This window comes from Salmo trutta, chromosome 28 (genome assembly GCF_901001165.1).
Source record: "Salmo trutta chromosome 28, fSalTru1.1, whole genome shotgun sequence".
Taxonomy (NCBI): Eukaryota; Metazoa; Chordata; class Actinopteri; order Salmoniformes; family Salmonidae; genus Salmo; species Salmo trutta.
Genome location: NC_042984.1, coordinates 43,273,147 through 43,290,915, shown reverse-complemented (window position 1 = coordinate 43,290,915; position 17,769 = coordinate 43,273,147). Strand labels below are relative to the sequence as shown.

The following is a 17,769-nucleotide window of genomic DNA, read 5'->3' as shown; positions in this document are numbered from 1 at the left end:
TAAAACCCCCATGGTAGCAAAAACTATCTAGCAAAAATTGTTAAGAAGTTAGAAATGATTTAAACACACGTTGCTGTAGGCTACTATTTACTATTTATCAAAAAATCATGTATATCATATAAAATATTTTCACCCCACCCAGTATTGTAATCAAAACTTACCAGAAAGCATGTAGTCCTTGGCTCAGACAGTGTAGTAGTGTGGGCTCAAAGCATCTCATTCGTGTGCAAGATCTTGAGAATCAGCTGTACATGTGATGGAAGAGTGCACTGCACATTTGATGGAATCCCCCTGTGGCTCAGTTGGTAGAGCATGGTGTTTGTGACGCCAGGGTTGTGGGTTTGATTCCCATGGGGGGCCAGTACGGAGAAAAAAAATAATATGTTTGAAATGTATGCATTCACTACTGTAAGTCGCTCTGGATAAGAGCGTCTGCTAAATGACTAAAATGTAAATGTAATGGAAGAATGCACTGTGCATGCAGAGGGTTGCAATTCCATTCCATTGAATTGGGGATAGTTTAACCAAAATATGCCACAAGACCTAGAATTGCCTTGTGTGTATCCCACAAAAACGGTTTACTGTTATAAACTTTTTTGATGAATTTAAGAAAAATTCCCGTGCTTAACTTCCCATGGAAAATGTCCAGAAAATTTCCGACCCTTTGCAACCCTAAGTGGCAATATCGTTCGCTATTATCCTCAGTAATTTTCGGTCCAAGTTGTCATACCCAGGTGGCTTGTCATTATTGATAGACAACAATAATTTGTTCACCTCTTCAAAATTGCAATGCTTGTCTTCCATAATTTGGTCAGTTAAACTTGGATGTGTAGGGTTGGCGTATGTTTCTGGCATGTCAGGCCTAAGTTTGCTAATCTTGCCAATGAAAAAATCATCAAAGTATTTAGTAAAGTATACATATACAATCATGTATATGTAATCATGTAAAGTATACATGATTTCTCAATTTGCAGGACTTTTGCCAATAGGTTGTGCTGCCAGACTTATTTGCCATTCCTTTTGCCTCATCCCTCTCAACAATAAAATGTTTCAATTCCTCATCAATCCATGGGGATTTAGCTGTTTTTACATTCATTTTCTTAGTGGGTGCATGCTTATTAGTAACTGGAATAAGCAATTTCATAAATGTGTCAAGTGCAGTGTCTGGTTGCTCTTCTGTGCCGTCAGGCCTGGAGGGTGTTCTGTGCCCTCAGGCCCGGGGTGAAGAAAAAGTAAATGCGCTACCTAAGAATAGTAAAGCACCCTTTACTGGCTCAAATAGCCGACCAATCAGCCTGTTACCAACACTTAGTAAACTTTTGGAAAAAATGGTGTTTGACCAGATATAATGCTATTTTACAGTCAACAAATTGACAACAGATTTTCAGCACGCTTATTACTACGCTTATTATTTTTTATTAACCAGGGAACAAGTTGAGACAGAGTCTCTTTTACTGTCACGCCCTGATCTGTTTCACCTGTCCTTGTGCTTGTCTCCACCCCCCTCCAGGTGTCGCCCATCTACCCCATTATTCCCTGTGTATTTATACTTGTGTGTTCTGTCTGTCTGTTGCCAGTTTGTCTTGTTTTTTTCAAGCCTACCAGTGGGTTGTCTTAGCTCCTGGTTTTCCCTTGACTCTCTTTTTCTCATCCTCCTGGTTTTTGACCTTTGATCCTGTTCCTGCCCGCCTGCCTGCTGTTCTGTACCTTGGCCTCTGCTCTGGATTATCAATCCCTGCCTGCCCCTTTGGTTACAATAAACATTGTTACTTCACACAGTCTTACCTTGATTCTTGATATTTACAGTTGTGCCCTGTGATACAACAACAAAAACAACACAGCAATTAATAAGAATTTAAAACCAAACAAAATGAAAACATAGAAAAAGTACAAGATGGAGATTAAAATAAACTTATATAAGAAAAACACACATTACAAAAAGCAATCACAGTTTACAATAAGTTAATGTAAGGTGCATTTAAACTGTCCACAGACACCAAAATATCTAACTGGAGTTCTCTCTGCAATTCATTCCATAAGTGTGGAGCATGATATTCAAATGCCGTTTTGCCTAACTCAGAGTAAATCCAGGGTATCCCTAGCACTAGCATGTCCTGTGGCTGAGTGATAAATATTGTTTGACCACTGGATTTTTGAGTTAAGATAATTAGGAAATTTATGTAAGACAGCTTTATAAACCAATATCAACCCGTGTCTGGCCCTTCTAAAAGTCAGGGAGTCAACCGAAGTGTACAAAAGGAAATGACGTGTGCAAAAGTTTGCACCAGTAACAGAGCGCCAACGCTGCATGATACACTGCATCCAATTTCTTTAGAACTGATGCTTATAGGGAAGGACATTCAACAAGCACAGCACTTTCACAAATGACTGGTAGTAGATTAGGGGACTGAGGGTACACATAATGTGTTGTGAAATCTGTTGAGAATGTATTGTAATGTTTTTAAATTGTATAACTGCCTTAATATTGCTGGACCCCAGGAAGAGTAGCTGCTGCCTTGGCTGCTTTGGCAGCAGCTAATGGGGATCCATAATAAATACAAATACAAAATACAAATCTCAGGTGAAGTGTTCCAAAAACACGTTTGCAGATTATGTCACATGGGAAATTTCACTTGAACATGATTTCACATTTTAAATGTCACGTGAATTGTTCCAAAAACACGTCCTGGATGGTCCAGTGTCAGTCCTGAAAAAATTGTTGTCAATCAATGATTCCCAACAAAATTGACTGAGCCTGAGCAATTTTTTCCAAAACAATGGATATACAGTACCAGTCAAAAGGTTGGACACACCTACTCATTCAAGGGTTTTTCTTTATTTTTACTATTTTCTACATTGTAGAATAATAGTGAAGACATCAACACTATGAAATAACACATATGGAATCATGTAGTAAGCCAAAAAGTGTTAAACAAATCAAAATGTATTAACGATTTGAGATTCTTCAAACTAGCCACCCTTTGCCTTGATGACAGCTTTGCACACTCTTGGCATTCTCGCAACCAGCTTCACCTGGAATGCTTTTCTGACAGTCTTGAAGGCGTTCCCACATATGCTGAGCACTTGTTGGCTGATTTTCCTTCACTCTGTGGTCCAACTCATCCCAAAACATCTCAATTGGGTTGAGGTCAAGTGATTGCGGAGGCCAGGTCATCTGATGCAGCACTCCATCATTCTCCTTCTTGGTCAAAAAGTCCCTTTTTGTGGCACCTGACCACACGACTGAACAGTAGTCAAGGTGTGACAAAACTAGGGCCTGTAGGACCTGCTTTATTGATATTGCTGTTAAGAAGGTAGAGCAGCGATTTATTATGGACAGAGTTCTCCCCATCTTAGCTACTGTTGTATCATATGTTTTGACCATGACAATTTGCAATCCAGGGTTACTCCAAGCAGTTTAGTCACCTCAATTTGCTCAATTTCCACATGATTTATTACAAGATTTAATTGAGGTTTAGGGTTTAGTGAATGATTGCTTTTCACCCGACCTCAATCCAATTGAGATAGTTTGGGATGAGTTGGACCACAGAGTAAAGGAAAAGCAGCCAACAAGTACTCAGCATATGTGGGTACTCCTTCAAGATGGTTGGAAAAGCATTCCAGGTGAAGCTGGTTGAGAGAATGCCAAGAGTTTACAAAGTTGTCATCAAGGCAAACGGTGGCTACTTTGAAGAATCTAAAATATATTTTGATTTGTTTAGCACTTTTTTTGCTTAATACATGATTCCATATGTGCTATTTCATAGTTTTGATGTCTTCCCTGTTATTCTACATGTAGAAAATAGTAGAAATAAAGAAAAACCTTGAATTAGTAGGTGTGTCCAAACTTCTGACTGGTACTGTATATACAGTAGTATTCTAAATACCCATATTCATGTTGTTAAGTTCAAAATAATACAATTTAAAAAATGCCTGATACCATTCAAACCAATGAGGGTTTGGAACTTTAAAGCCAATTATCTCAGAATAATCATTTTGCAGATAGAACCTGTTTGTCCCAAGCTCTCAAAATGCACATTTTATAAGTCTGCAACACAAGAATGATGTGTATAGGCTACCTGTGGAGATGAGATAAGACCAAGAAATCCATTGTAATTGTGGATATGATAAAATAGCAAGTAACTCTACCTCAATAAACACTATATTTAAACTTTTTTCAGATTGAAAATATTAATAAATTGTGAAGGTAAGGCAAGGGCAGCATAATAACCATTTGATTATTTCAAGAACTACAGGTCCTTTGTCAATTTTCTAAATGTTATTTCCAGAATGAAAAGCATAAAGAATGGGAAGAAAAATTGCATAACATTATGCGTGAGGTAGGCCTAGAGAATATATTTACTTTATTTTTCCAGAAGGAACTTCAGTTGATATGAGATGTGATGACCCAGCTCATCCATTCTTCAAGACTAACAGAGTAAATATAGCCTATGCACGTTCGTTAACATGATCAAGAAGACTTTACAAATTACCTCAACTTACCTGTACCCCCGCACATTGACTCAGTACCGGTACCTCCTGTATATAGCCTCGTTATTGTTATGTGATTCTCGTGTGTTACTTTTTGATGCCATTTTTATACTTTAGTTTATATAGTAAATATTTTCTTAACTCTATTTCTTGAACAGCATTGTTGGTTTAGGCCTTGCAAGTAAACATTTCACGGTAAGGTCAACACCTGTTGTATTCGGCGCATGTGACAAATACCGTTTGATTTGATTTAGATACAGTAAGGATTGTGCGTTGGGTCTTGGAGCATATCGGAACATCTTTATCTTAAATGATTTGATTTAGATACAGTAAGGTTTGTGCGTTGGGTCTTGGAGCATATCGGAACATCTTTGCAAAAAGGTTTTTTTATTAGCTAGACCTACTATTTTAGTCAATCATTCAAGTAAATTAAAGCATGCTTAATGAATGCAAATCAAATAACAATTATGTCTGTCCAATAATCATAAAGGAAAACATTTACTGTTTATCTTGCAAAACAAAAAACAATGAATCAATTACACCTGGATAAATGAAGAAAACAAATTAAATTAAACTAACGTTTATATTTTACAAAAAGCTAATTATTTGTTCTCATCAAAGGGCCATGTTATGGTTGCTTGGCAGAAAGACCATTGGCACTGAAAACGTCCAACGTAAAAAAAGCTGTTGCACTGGGGAAGTGACGTTCCTGTGTCGATTTTTTGTGGTGACTGGAGAGCTTGGGGGACGGCAAGAGGGAGCAGGTATGTTTTTGTTCACCTATCCCCAGAAAACAAAGCCAATAACAGATTAAATCGATATATTCTGTCACCTACTTGTTTAAGGTCGAATATTGCACAAAAACGGACGTCCCAAACGGCAAAGTAGGCGTAGGCTACATTCTGGAAAGGAAGAATCGTCACCCCTTTTACCCCCTCCCTAACAGACAACCATGACGATTCTTCCAAAGAAGAAGCCGAACTCGAGTGTCGGTGTTTCGGACCACCCGGACGAAACTGACAGAAGAAGTGGCTCTGACACGCATCAACATCCTCACGGTGTTCGTACAGGTGCCAGACCAAGGGCTTCGCCGCCGCCATGGTCGTATCAATCCGCTCCACCTTCGACAAGGGAAGATAGACGGAACGAGGCTAGCTTTCGGCCGCAGCAGGCCTCTTCTCCTCCCATGGGTTCAGGCTCTCCTGTTGGACCTGTGGATGGGAATGGAGGAATAACATGCGTTGCTGGAACACGCGGGGAACTGTCATGCAGCATTTGCTGTGGTGGAGGAATTGGAAGTTGCTGTTCGGGGCCTGGTCTGAGTAAAAGGCGAAGACAAGCAACCTGCTCTGGTGTGGCTGGTGGTGGAACACCTGGCGTAGTTGGAGGTGGCGGCGGAGGTCCCAGTACTGATTCGGAGGAAGGTGCGGGGTTCAACAGTGAAGACGAGTACGAGAATGCTTCAAGACTGCGGTCTGAGGATCTAGCGACAGTAGAGCAGGTAAACCAGTGTAAAATGTAGCCTCTTTTAGAATCCTAGAGTGAAAGACTAATCTCTAATAAGTATGCTCAGCATGCCAGAACATCTTATTACATTGCTTTTAGACCAGAACATACTGAATAAAACAAGACTCCCAGAAGCACAGTGCACGTTGTTTCATTTATGTAGGCTTTACCATTGCTGAGATATTATGGCAGGTAGCCTAGTGGTTAAAAAGCATTGCCAAACGGTTGCTGGTTCGAATTCCCGAGCTGACTGAAAATCTGTCAATGTTCCCTTGAGCTCCTGTAAGATGTTCTGAGTAAGAGTGTCTGCTAAAATGACTAACATAAAAAAAAAATGGTGTCCATATTCCGGGTCAAAAGGTCGCTGGAGATAATGCACAGGTAAATGAGAAAAGCCTTTTATTTATTTTTAATGGCACCAAAATGACACAAATGACACAGGTGGACTCAGATCAACGAAGTGATAGGAATGTCAAGAATGTGTGTGTGTGTGTGTGGCAGCGGCTAACCTTCCTGAACTACTCTAGAAAATGTGAGATTGCAAGTGTTCATAAATATGTAAACAAATAAATGGCTTTCAAACAGATTATTGGTTGGGTCTTTTGCCCATTTATTAGCAGCAAAAATAAAATATTCCATACAGGCAGATATTACAGTATCTGCAAAAAAACAAACAGAATGAGCATTTCTCACAAATCAAATCAAATTGTACAATAAACTGTGTGTGTGTGTGTACTTACATTATACAGACTAACTGGCCAGAAGAGGCTGTCCAGACAAGCAGGATATCCATTAAACATGGTATGAATATCAAACAAAGTAGAATGAGCATCTGTAATATGAGAGAGAGGGAGACTGAGACAGAGAGGGGGCATTTGATGGTAAAAATGTAGACTATGATCAGTTTAAACTCTGAGCATAATGATCATGGGCTCACACATTACCTTGAGATCTGTACCACCTTTTACCCCTCCCTCACATACTTACACTACAGTGTGTGTATTTACATTTTTCAGACTAATTGGTCAGAGGAGGGGTTGAAGAGGCCATCCAGATGAGTAGGATATCTGTTAAAGATGGGAAGAGTATAGTATAGCCTATTAATATCAAACAAACAAAAATAGTATGGGCTATGTGATATGGCCTAAAAGTAATACCAACAATTATTTTCAGACGTTTTGACGATTCACGATAATACTGTATCTCAATTTTTCTTGTTTTTCTCTAAACAAACAAAAAAAGACCAAGACATAATTCAAATAAGTAATTTCTTTATTAAAATGAGGAAATAAACAATGCCACTTGTCTTTTTGCATCAACAAGGCCTATATGTGCAAAACGAACAAATGAACAACATCACTTGCCAGGCTGTCATCATTGTACATAAAAAAATGCCTTGTGTAAAAGCAATATGCAAAATAACAAAACAAATACCAAATTGCTGTCAAACAAATCAAAGTTCCTTTGCTCGTTTCTGAAAAGGAATACATGCCTGTCTACTGACTCTGGCTTTAGGCGTGCCCTGTGGCATGTTACAATATTCCCACCTTTGCTGAAGACCCTCTCTGAAGGGCACACTAGTAGGAATGCGTAGGTACTTAGCAATATTGTTCTCTCTTGGGAAGTTGGCCTCATGAAGCTTCCACCACTCAAGTGGGTCTGGGTCTGTGTCAGGGGACATCAAGTAGCTTGACAGCTCAGTTTTGATGGAGTTCTCCTCTGACTGGGAGGCATACGGCACTGTCTTTTTTAAGAAGCTAGCAAGTGTTTTCTTGCTCTTAGCCACAGGTTCAGCTTCTTCTTGGTGCACATGCAAAGCTGTGCCAAGCTGAGGTGTGCTTTTCTCAGCTAGCAGAGACTTCAGCTCCAAAACCGCTCTTCGTTTGATGCCCTCAACCTTGTCTGCCTTGCATGTTGTCCTGAACCGGGGATCCATCAAAGACGCAATATCCGGGAGGTCAACTGTGTGACAGGGTGGATTGTACTTCACATTTAGATACTCCAGTGTGGTGCTCTTGATTTGTTTTGTGAGATCGTTCTCACCCTCCTTTGACCGGAGGCTTGAGGTAAGAGACACAAACGTTGTTCTCACCAGACAGCGTGTCAGTGAATTCTTGTAGTAGGCTTATGGCTTTGTTCACTGACTCCAACATGACGCTATCCTGTTAGCTGGGCACCAGGTGCCTGCTTTTCTTCTCTGAGCCCAGGACCCGGGCTATGCCACTTTCCTGCTCCAGGTACTCGTTCAATCGTCTTCTGTTCTGAACCCCACCTGGTTGGGGACTCTGTGATGAGCTGGTGCGTGGGTAGAGTGTACCAAAACTGTATCTCGCCTCTTCTTCCAGCTGGAAAAGAAGCTGCGGACAACCTTTTTGCATACCTCGATGGCACTGTCAATCCGTGTGTCTTTCAGACCATAAAAAAATGTATGTATGTATGTATAAAGCATCACTTTCATTATCCACACTTACCGATGGCACGGTGAAGCCTGTGTCCAAAGCACTTGTTCAAGCCCAATGCTTTTATCATGTTGCTCCCGCTGTTAGTTGTCATGCACACCTGTCTGTCTTCGCTCAGCTTCCACGATGCCAGTGCGTCTTTGAGACCCTGGGCTATTATTTCACTGGGGTAAGTATATCATCTGGAGGCATACATTTAGTCTCCAGTCTTCATCTACAGTGGCAAGAAAAAGTATGTGAACCTTTTGGAATTACCTGGATTTCTGCATAAATTGGTTATAAAATCTGATCTTCATCTGTCACAACAATAGACAAACGCAGTCTGCTTAAACTAATAACACACAAACAATTATATGTTTTCATGTCTTTGTTGAACACACCATGTAAACATTCACAGTGTATGGTGGAAAAAGTATGTGAACCCTTGGATTTAATAACTGGTTGACCCTCCTTTGGCAGCAATAATCTCAACCAAACGGTTTCTGTAGTTGCGGATCAGACCTGAACAACGGTCAGGAGGAATTTTGGACCATTCATCTTTACAAAACTGTTTCAGTTCAGCAATATTCTTAGGATGTCTTTTGTGAACCGTTCTCGAGGTCATGACAGAGAATTTTAAATCGGGTTGAGGTCAGGACTCTGACTGGGCCACTCCAGAAGGCGCATTTTCTTCTGTTGTTGATTTACTTCTGTGTTTTGGGTCGTTGTCCTGTTGCGTCACCCAACTTCTGTTGAGCTTCAATTGACGGACAGATAGCCTAACATTCTTCTGCAAAATGTCTTGATAAACTTGGGAATTCATTTTTCTGTCGATGATGGCAAGCTGAGGCAGCAAAGCAGCCCCAAACCATGATGCTCCCTCCACCATACTTCACAGTTGGGATGAGGTTTTGATGTTGGTGTGCTGTGCCGTTGTTTCATGCTGTGCCTTATTTTCTCCAAACATAGTGTTGTGTGTTCCTTCCAACAACTCAACTTTAGTTTCATCTGTCCACAGAATATTTTGCCAGAAGCACTGTGGAACATCCAGGTGCTCTTTTGCGAACTTAAGACATGCAGTAATGTTTTTTTTGGACAGCATTGGCTTCTTCCGTGGTGTCCTCCCATGAACACCATTCTTGTTTAGTGTTTTACGTATCGTAGACTCGTCAACAGAGATGTTAGCATGTTCCAGAGATTTCTGTAGGTCTTTAGCTGACACTCTAGGAGTCTTCTTAACCTCACTGAGCATTCTGCACTGTTTTTTATTTATTTTACCTTTATTTAACCAGGCAAGTCGGTTAACCTCTTACATCTGCTCCAATATCCAATGATGGGCATGGCGCGAAATACAAATTCCTCTAAAATCCGAAAACTTCAATTTTTCAAACATATGACTATTTTACAGCTATTTAAAGACAAGACTCTCGTTAATCTAACCACACTGTCCGATTTCAAAAAGGCTTTACAACGAAAGCAAAACATTAGATTATGTCAGCAGAGTACCCAGCCAGAAATAATCAGACACACATTTTTCAAGCTAGCATATAATGTCACAAAAACCCAGGAGACAGCTAAATGCAGCACTAACCTTTGATGATCTTCATCAGATGACACACCTAGGACATTATGTTATACAATACATGCATGTTTTGTTCAATCAAGTTCATATTTATATCAAAAAACAGCTTTTTACATTAGCATGTGACGTTCAGAACTAGCATACCCCCGCAAACTTCCGGGGAATTTACTAACAATTTACTAAATTACTCACGATAAACATTCACAAAAAGCATAATTATTTTAAGAATTATAGATACAGAACTCCTCTATGCACTCGATATGTCCGATTTTAAAATAGCTTTTCGGATGAAACACATTTTGCAATATTCTGCAATATTCTAAGTACATAGCCCAGCCATCACGGGCTAGCTATTTAGACACCGGGCAAGTTTAGCCTTCACCAAAATCAGATTTACTATAAGAAAAATGGTCTTACCTTTCCTGTTCTTCGTCAGAATGCACTCCCAGGACTTCTACTTCAATAACAAATGTTGGTTTGGTCCGAAATAATCCATCGTTATATCCAAACAGCGGCGTTTTGTTCGTGCGTTCTAGACACTATCCAAATGGTAAAGAAGGGTCGCGCGCATGGCGCATTTCGTTTAAAAAATCTCTAAATATTCCATTACCGTACTTCGAAGCATGTCAACCGCTGTTTAAAATCAATTTTTATGCAATTTATCTCGTAACAAAGCGATAATATTCCGACCGGGAATCTCCGTTTCGGTAAAAAGATGGAAAAACAGAAAGGCGGGGCGGCCAGTGCACGCGCCTAAGCCTTTTGTCTGCTGATAGACCACTTAGCAAAAGCGCTCGTGTGTTTCAGCCAGGGCTTTGAATTACGTCATTCAGGTTTTTCCCGGGCTCTGAGAGCCCATTGGAGCCGTAGGAAGTGTCACGTAACAGCAGAGATCCTTGGTAATGAATAGAGATGACAAAGAAGGGCAAGAAATGGTCAGACAGGGTACTTCCTTTTACAGAATCTTCTCACGTTTTGGCCTGCCAAATGAGTTCTGTTATACTCACAGACACCATTCAAACAGTTTTAGAAACTTTGGAGTGTTTTCTATCCAAAGCTAATAATTATATGTATATTCTAGTTTCTGGGACTAATAATCCGATTAAATCGGGTACGTTTTTTATCCAGCCGTGAAAATACTGCCCCCTAGCCATAAGAGGTTAAGAACAAATTCTTATTTTCAATGATGGCCTAGGAACAGTGGGTTAACTGCCTTGTTCAGGGGCAGAATGACAGATTTGTACCTTTTAAGCTCGGGGCATTGAACTTGCAACCTTTCGGTTACTAGCCCAACGCTCTAACCACTAGGCTACCCTGCCGACTGCTCTTGCAGTCATCTTTGCAGGATGGACACTCCTAGAGAGAGTAGCAACCGTGCTGAACTTTCTTCATTTATAGACAATTTGTCTTACTGTGGACTGATGAACATCAAGGCTTTTAGAGATACTTTTGTAACCGTTTCCAGCTTTATGCAAGTCAGCAATTCTTAATCTTAGGTCTTCTGAGATCGCTGTGAATGTTTAAATGATGTAGTCAATATAAACAAGAAATACAATAATTTGTGTGTTATTAGTTTAAGCACACTGTGTTTGTCTATTGTTGTGACCAAGATGAAGATCAGATCAAATGTTATAACTAATTTATGCAGAAATCCAGGTAATTCCAAAGGGTTCATATACTTTTTCTTGCCACTGTATGTTGTGGACTGTCAAGCTTAGGTATGGGTCCGATGTTCTGCTGGCCATAGATCGATTGTGGTAGAAAAGTAAGACACATATGCCAGCTTCTCGGTGACTCTTTCATGGATAGCAATGTATAACCGTGGCAAGGCTTGTTCCGCAAAATACCTGCAGCTTGGTAGCTGATATTTGGGGTCAATTGTGTTTAGCAGCTTTTTGAAGCCAGACTTTTCCACTGTATAGATGGGGACCATATATTTTGCTAGGTGTGATAGGTCACCACGTCTTTTATCTCTTTCTACCTCAAAATGTTCTTGTCATATGGGATGACGTTTGAAAATTATGTGGCTATGGTTATTTACAGGACATTTTCGGAGTGGGACGATTGGAAACATCAGCATCACGTATTTTCACACATTCCTCCCATTTCACCTTGTGTTTCTGTCTCTACGTTTCTGTCTCTACACTGCTACGTTTCATAGCAATTGTTTTTTGACACACTTTGCACGGGACATAAGTTTGCTGAGCATCTGACCTCACCAACCCGAACCACTGCCATATTACAGAACAAACATTGCTGCCCTTTTTGGGGATGATTTCATCCTCACGAGAAGCTGAGCTCGTTTCCTCATTGTCCATTTTGGTAGAGTGCTTGCCGCTACACTTCATGGGCATGGTTACAACTTGTGAAAGTCTGCCCAGGATTGTGATTGGTGGATAACTTTTGTGCATGTGCCATGACGCAGTTGTGGCATGGTTCAGTTTAGAGGTCGACCAATTTATTATTTTTTTAACACCGATACCGATTATTGGAGAACCAAAAAAAAGCTGCTAACGATTAATCGGCCATTAAAAAAAAATAAAAAAAATATTATTTATATTTACACACACACGCACAGTTGAAGTCGGAAGTTTACATACACCTTAGCCAAGTACATTTAAACTGACATTCTGACATTTAATCCTAGTAAATATTCCTTGTTTTAGGTCAGTTAGGATCACCACTTTATTTTAAGAATGTGAAATGTCAGAATAATAGTAGAGTGATTTATTTCAGCTTTTATTTCTTTCATCACATTCCCAGTGGGTCAGAAGTATACATACACTCAATTAGTATTTGGTAGCATTCCCTTTAAATTGTTTAACTTGGGTCAAACGTTTCAGGTAGCCTTCCACAAGCTTCCCACAATAAGTTGGGTGATATTTGGCTCATTCCTCCTGACAGAGCTGGTGTAACTGAGTCAGGTTTCTAGGCCTCCTTGCTTGCACACACTTTTTCAGTTCTGCCCACAAATGTTCTATAGGATTAAGGTCAGGGCTTTGTGATTGCCACTCCAATACCTTGACTTTGTTGTCCTTAAGCCATTTTGCCACAACTTTGGAAGTATGCTTGAGGTTATTGTTCATTTGGAAGACACATTTACGACCAAGCTTTAACTTCCTGATGTCTTGAAATGTTGCTTCAATATATCTACATAATCTTCTTTTCTCATGACGCCATCTATTTTGTGAAGTGCACCAGTCCCTCCTGCAGCAAAGCACCCCCACAATATGATGCTGCCACCCCTGTGCTTCACAGTTGGCTTTTTTTTATGGCGGTTTTGGAGCAGTGGCTTCTTCCTTGCTGAGCAGCCTTTCAGGTTATGTCGATATAGAACTTGTTTTACTGTGGATACAGATACTTTTGTACCCGTTTCCTTCAGCATCTTCGCAAGGTCCTTTGCTGCTGTTCTGGGATTGATTTGCACTTTTCGCACCAAAGTACGTTCATTTCTAGGAGACAGAACGCATCTCCTTCCTGAGCGGTATGATGGCTGCGTGCTCCCATGGTGTTTATACTTACATACTATTGTTTGTACAGATGAACGTGGTACCTTCAGGCATTTGGAAATTGCTCCGAAGGATGAACCAGATTTGTGGAGGTCTCCAATTTTTTTTCTGAGGTATTTGCTGATTTCTTTTGATTTTCCTTATGATGTCAAGCAAAGAGGCACTGAGTTTGAAGGTAGGCCTTGAAATACATCCACAGGTACACCTCCAATTGACTCAAATGATGTCAATTAGCCTATCAGAAGCTTCTAAAACCATGACATCATTTTCTGTAATTTTTCAAGCTGTTTAAAGGCACAGTCAACTTAGTGTATGTAATCTATTTTAGAATAAGCTGTAATGTAACAATGTGGAAAAAGTCAAGGTGTCTGAATACTTTCCGAATGCATTGTATGTGATCCTATGCAAATGTATGGAAGGTTTGACATTTATGTTTTAGTCAAATACAGCAGTATATCTGTTTGGGTGTCTTGCAGTCAATTTGCAGTGAAATAATTATTTGTAAATATGTTCTGGCCCCCATCTGTTCAAGAACAAATCAGCCCCCGGCTAAATCTAGCTGATGATCCCTGTTTTCGTGTGTTACTTCTCTAGAGGGTGTAGATGGCTTGGAGGATGTTCGCTACAAGCTCACACTTTGCTGGCACTCGCTTTTTATTTTAATTAAAAAAATATATTTTAATTTTATTTAACTAGGCAAGTCAGTTAAGAACATTCTTATTTACAATAACGGCCTACCCCGGCCAAACCCAGACGACGCTGGGCCAATGGTGTGCCGCCCTATGGGACTCCCAATCTCAGCCAGATGTGATACAGCCTGGATTCGAACCATGGACTGTAGTGACGCCTCTTGCACTGAGATGCAGTGCCTTAGAACGCTGCGCCACTCGGGAGCGCTTGAATGGGCACGGAAACTTTCATTGGAGACTTTGTAAACAAATGTGTAGCTAAAACTAACAAAATTTAAGTAGCCTAATTCAGCTCTTGGAAGGTCGTGGCTCACTTGAGACAGTAATGTATTGTTACCTCCTATAGGCTAGGCCTGCCTGTATAACCCACTGCATTAAATGACAGGTTTTCTGTTTCTCTTAGCAGGAGCACTGGTTTGAGAAAGCGCTTGGGGAAAAGAAAGGATTCGTCATAAAAAAATGAAAGAGGATGGAGCATGTCTCTTCAGAGCTGTTGGTAAGTAGACATTCTTCTCATTTCATCTCCAATAGACCCAGGCCTTGTCTATAAACTCATCCAGTCCATCAACACAAAACCTGCAGCAAAGATGTGCTGATCACCTTGCTTTGAAATGCTCCAGTGAAATGCTGAAATAATTTTGATGGTAGTTCTCAATAATGGATTTCATGGAGAAGCTTGAATATGATGTACAAATTCTTCACATTAGTGTCATTAGTGTACATTTTGTCTTCCAGACATTGAACGTGTCAAGGTAATGTTTAGTCATTTCAGTTTATGACGCTACTTTACCATGGCAATTCATAGTGAATTCTGTTGTGGAATTTTGGTGCATTTGTTTTAGGCATTGTGAAAAAATGTGTTCTGTTGATTGAGAGGGGCCGGTCATGGCTAATCTGCAGGTGTGAGAACAGGCTGTGAATGGCTCCTCATATCATAGCTTGGTTTTGCCCCTTAGGCGCGGATGGAAACCACATTCATATTGACCTAAATGTATGACTTCCCACAAGGAACATTTCCCTTCACAGTCCCAGTACTTCCATTGTGAAATCAGTCCATTCCCAAACAATTGGGATAGTCCAACAAGAATGGAGTTTAAGAAGAGCAGGCCTGAAATGACCCTACCACTTCCCTTTCAGCCATGTGCTCATAAAATACGTGGCTACTTCCTTCTCACTCAATGGGAAAACATTTCACTAAATGTTTTGTTACCTGATGGAGGAATCCATTTTAATTGAATTGTTATTCAAGCATGGATTCATGCTGAGACCATGGTCTCTTTTGCAGATGAGTCCTGCATATACCCCACGAGGTCTCTTCACAGTCCCCAAGTCCAGAACAGACTATGGGAGGCGCACAGTACTACACAGAGCCATGACTATATGGAACTCTATTCCACATCAAGTAACTGATGCAAGCAGAAAAATTATATTTAAAAAAACAAATGATGGATCAGCGGGGACTGTGATGCAGCGCCCACACAGATGCGCACACACACATACACACACACACACACACACACACACACAATAACATACGCATTATACACACACATACACATGAATTTAGCACTGTAGATATGTGGTAGTGGGGGAGTTGCCTGAGGGCAAATCTGTGAATGTATTGTAATGTTTTTAAAATTGTATAAAAAGCTTTAATTTTGCTGGACCCCAGGAAGAGTATCTTCTGCCTTGGCAGCAGCTAATGGGGATCCATAATAAATACAAATGCATCAATAAACAACAATTTACATATTTATATACATATTTATATACCATAAAACACAACAGGCTCTTATTAGAGACAGGCTTCTATTTGAGACAAGCGCCTATTTTCTTAATGCACACAGCTTTTGCTAATTAACATAGTTCGTTGTTTAATTCCAGCATTCACTTCCACAATTTGAATCAATTTCTTCATTTCCTGCAATTTTCGCATTGTGTCACATGCCTTTTGTCTCTGTTTAAAAAAAATATTGAAAATTCCTTGACAGAATAATTATTCTCCTCTTGAATTGTGCATTTTGGGCTATTATTTTCCCACTAGAGGACGATCAGCCGATCTATGTTTTTGAAATATTTAGGAATAATTTATTCCTTGCCACCCATTCCGAAACTAACTGCAGCTTTTTGTTAAGTGTTTCTGTGACTTCTCTCGCTGTAGTAGCTGACGTGTATAGTGTTGAGTCATCTACATGCATAATAGCCACACTGGCTTTACTCAAGTAAAGATTGAAAAAAAGTAAGTGGCCTAGACAGCTGCTGTTAATTTGAATCTGGATCAAATTAATGATTATCTGACATTTTAAGTGAGATTTGTCGATCACTTGTGATTACTATAATGGTTAGCAATTTAACAACCTGTAGCAAGCAGTTCCTCTAATTCCAAGACGAGCTTATTTTCTACCTTTCCTTTGAACCTTCTTCCTAAAAAATCATGTTCATTATCTGCCTTCTTTCAATCATGTTTTCCATTGTTTCCCTTTCAGAAAGATGGTTGACTGAAGAGACAACCATGCTTTATGACATGTCTCCTTGTTCACCACAGTAGAATATCAGTGAGTGGAGGCGTGTCCATATTTGTTCATAAACGTTTTCAGTTCTTTGTAAAAGAGGACCTTGCACTTACACTATATATACAAAAGTATGTGGACACCCCTTCAAATGAGTGGATTCTGCTATTTCAGCCACACCCATTGCTGAGAGGTATACAAAATAGAGCACACAGACATGCAATCTCCATAGACAAACATTGGCAGTAGAATGGCCTTACTGAAGAGCTCAGTGACTTAACGTGGCACCGTCATGGGATGCCACCTTTCCAACAAGTCGGTTCGTTAACTCTCTGGCCTGTTAGACCTCGGTCAACTGTAAGTGCTGTTATTGTGAAGTTGAACTGCTAGGAGTACCACGGCTCAGCCGCGAGGTGGTAGGCCACACAAGGCCACACAAGGCCACACAACGGGACCGCTGAAGCGTGTAGTGCGTAAAAATTGTCTGTCCTTGTTTGCAACACTCACTACCGAGTTCCAAACTGCCTCTGGAAGCAACGTCAGCACAAGAACTGTTCGTCGGGAGCTTCATGAAATGGGTTTCCATGTCCTTGTAGCCGCACACAAGCCTAAGATCACCATGCACGATGGCAAGCATCAGCTGGAGTGGTGAAAGCTCGCCGCCATTGGACTCTGGTGCAGTGGAAATGCGTTTTCTGGAGTGATGAATCACGCTTCACCATCTTGCAGTCCGACGGACGAATGGGTTTGGTGGCTGCCAGGAGAACGCTGCCTGCCCCAATGCATAGTGCCAACTGTAATGTTTGGTGGAGGAATGATGGTGTTTGTTTCATGGTTCGTTCTAGGCCCCTTAGTTGCAGTGAAGGGAAATCTTAACACTACAGCGTACAATGGCATTCTAGACGATTCTGCGCTTCCAACTTTATGGCAACAGTTTCAACATGACAATGCCCCCTTGCACAAAGTGAGGTCCATACAGAAATGGTTGGTCGAGATTGGTGTGCAAGAACTAGACTGGCCTGCACTGAGCCCTGAGCTCAACCC

The 17,769-nt window shown here is 40.5% G+C and overlaps 1 pseudogene; it reads left to right on the top strand.

The window, feature by feature from the left end:
• The first annotated feature begins 5,223 nt into the window (after positions 1-5,223).
• Positions 5,224-17,769, top strand: part of LOC115166392 (OTU domain-containing protein 5-A-like) — a 44,158-nt pseudogene continuing 31,612 nt past the window's right edge.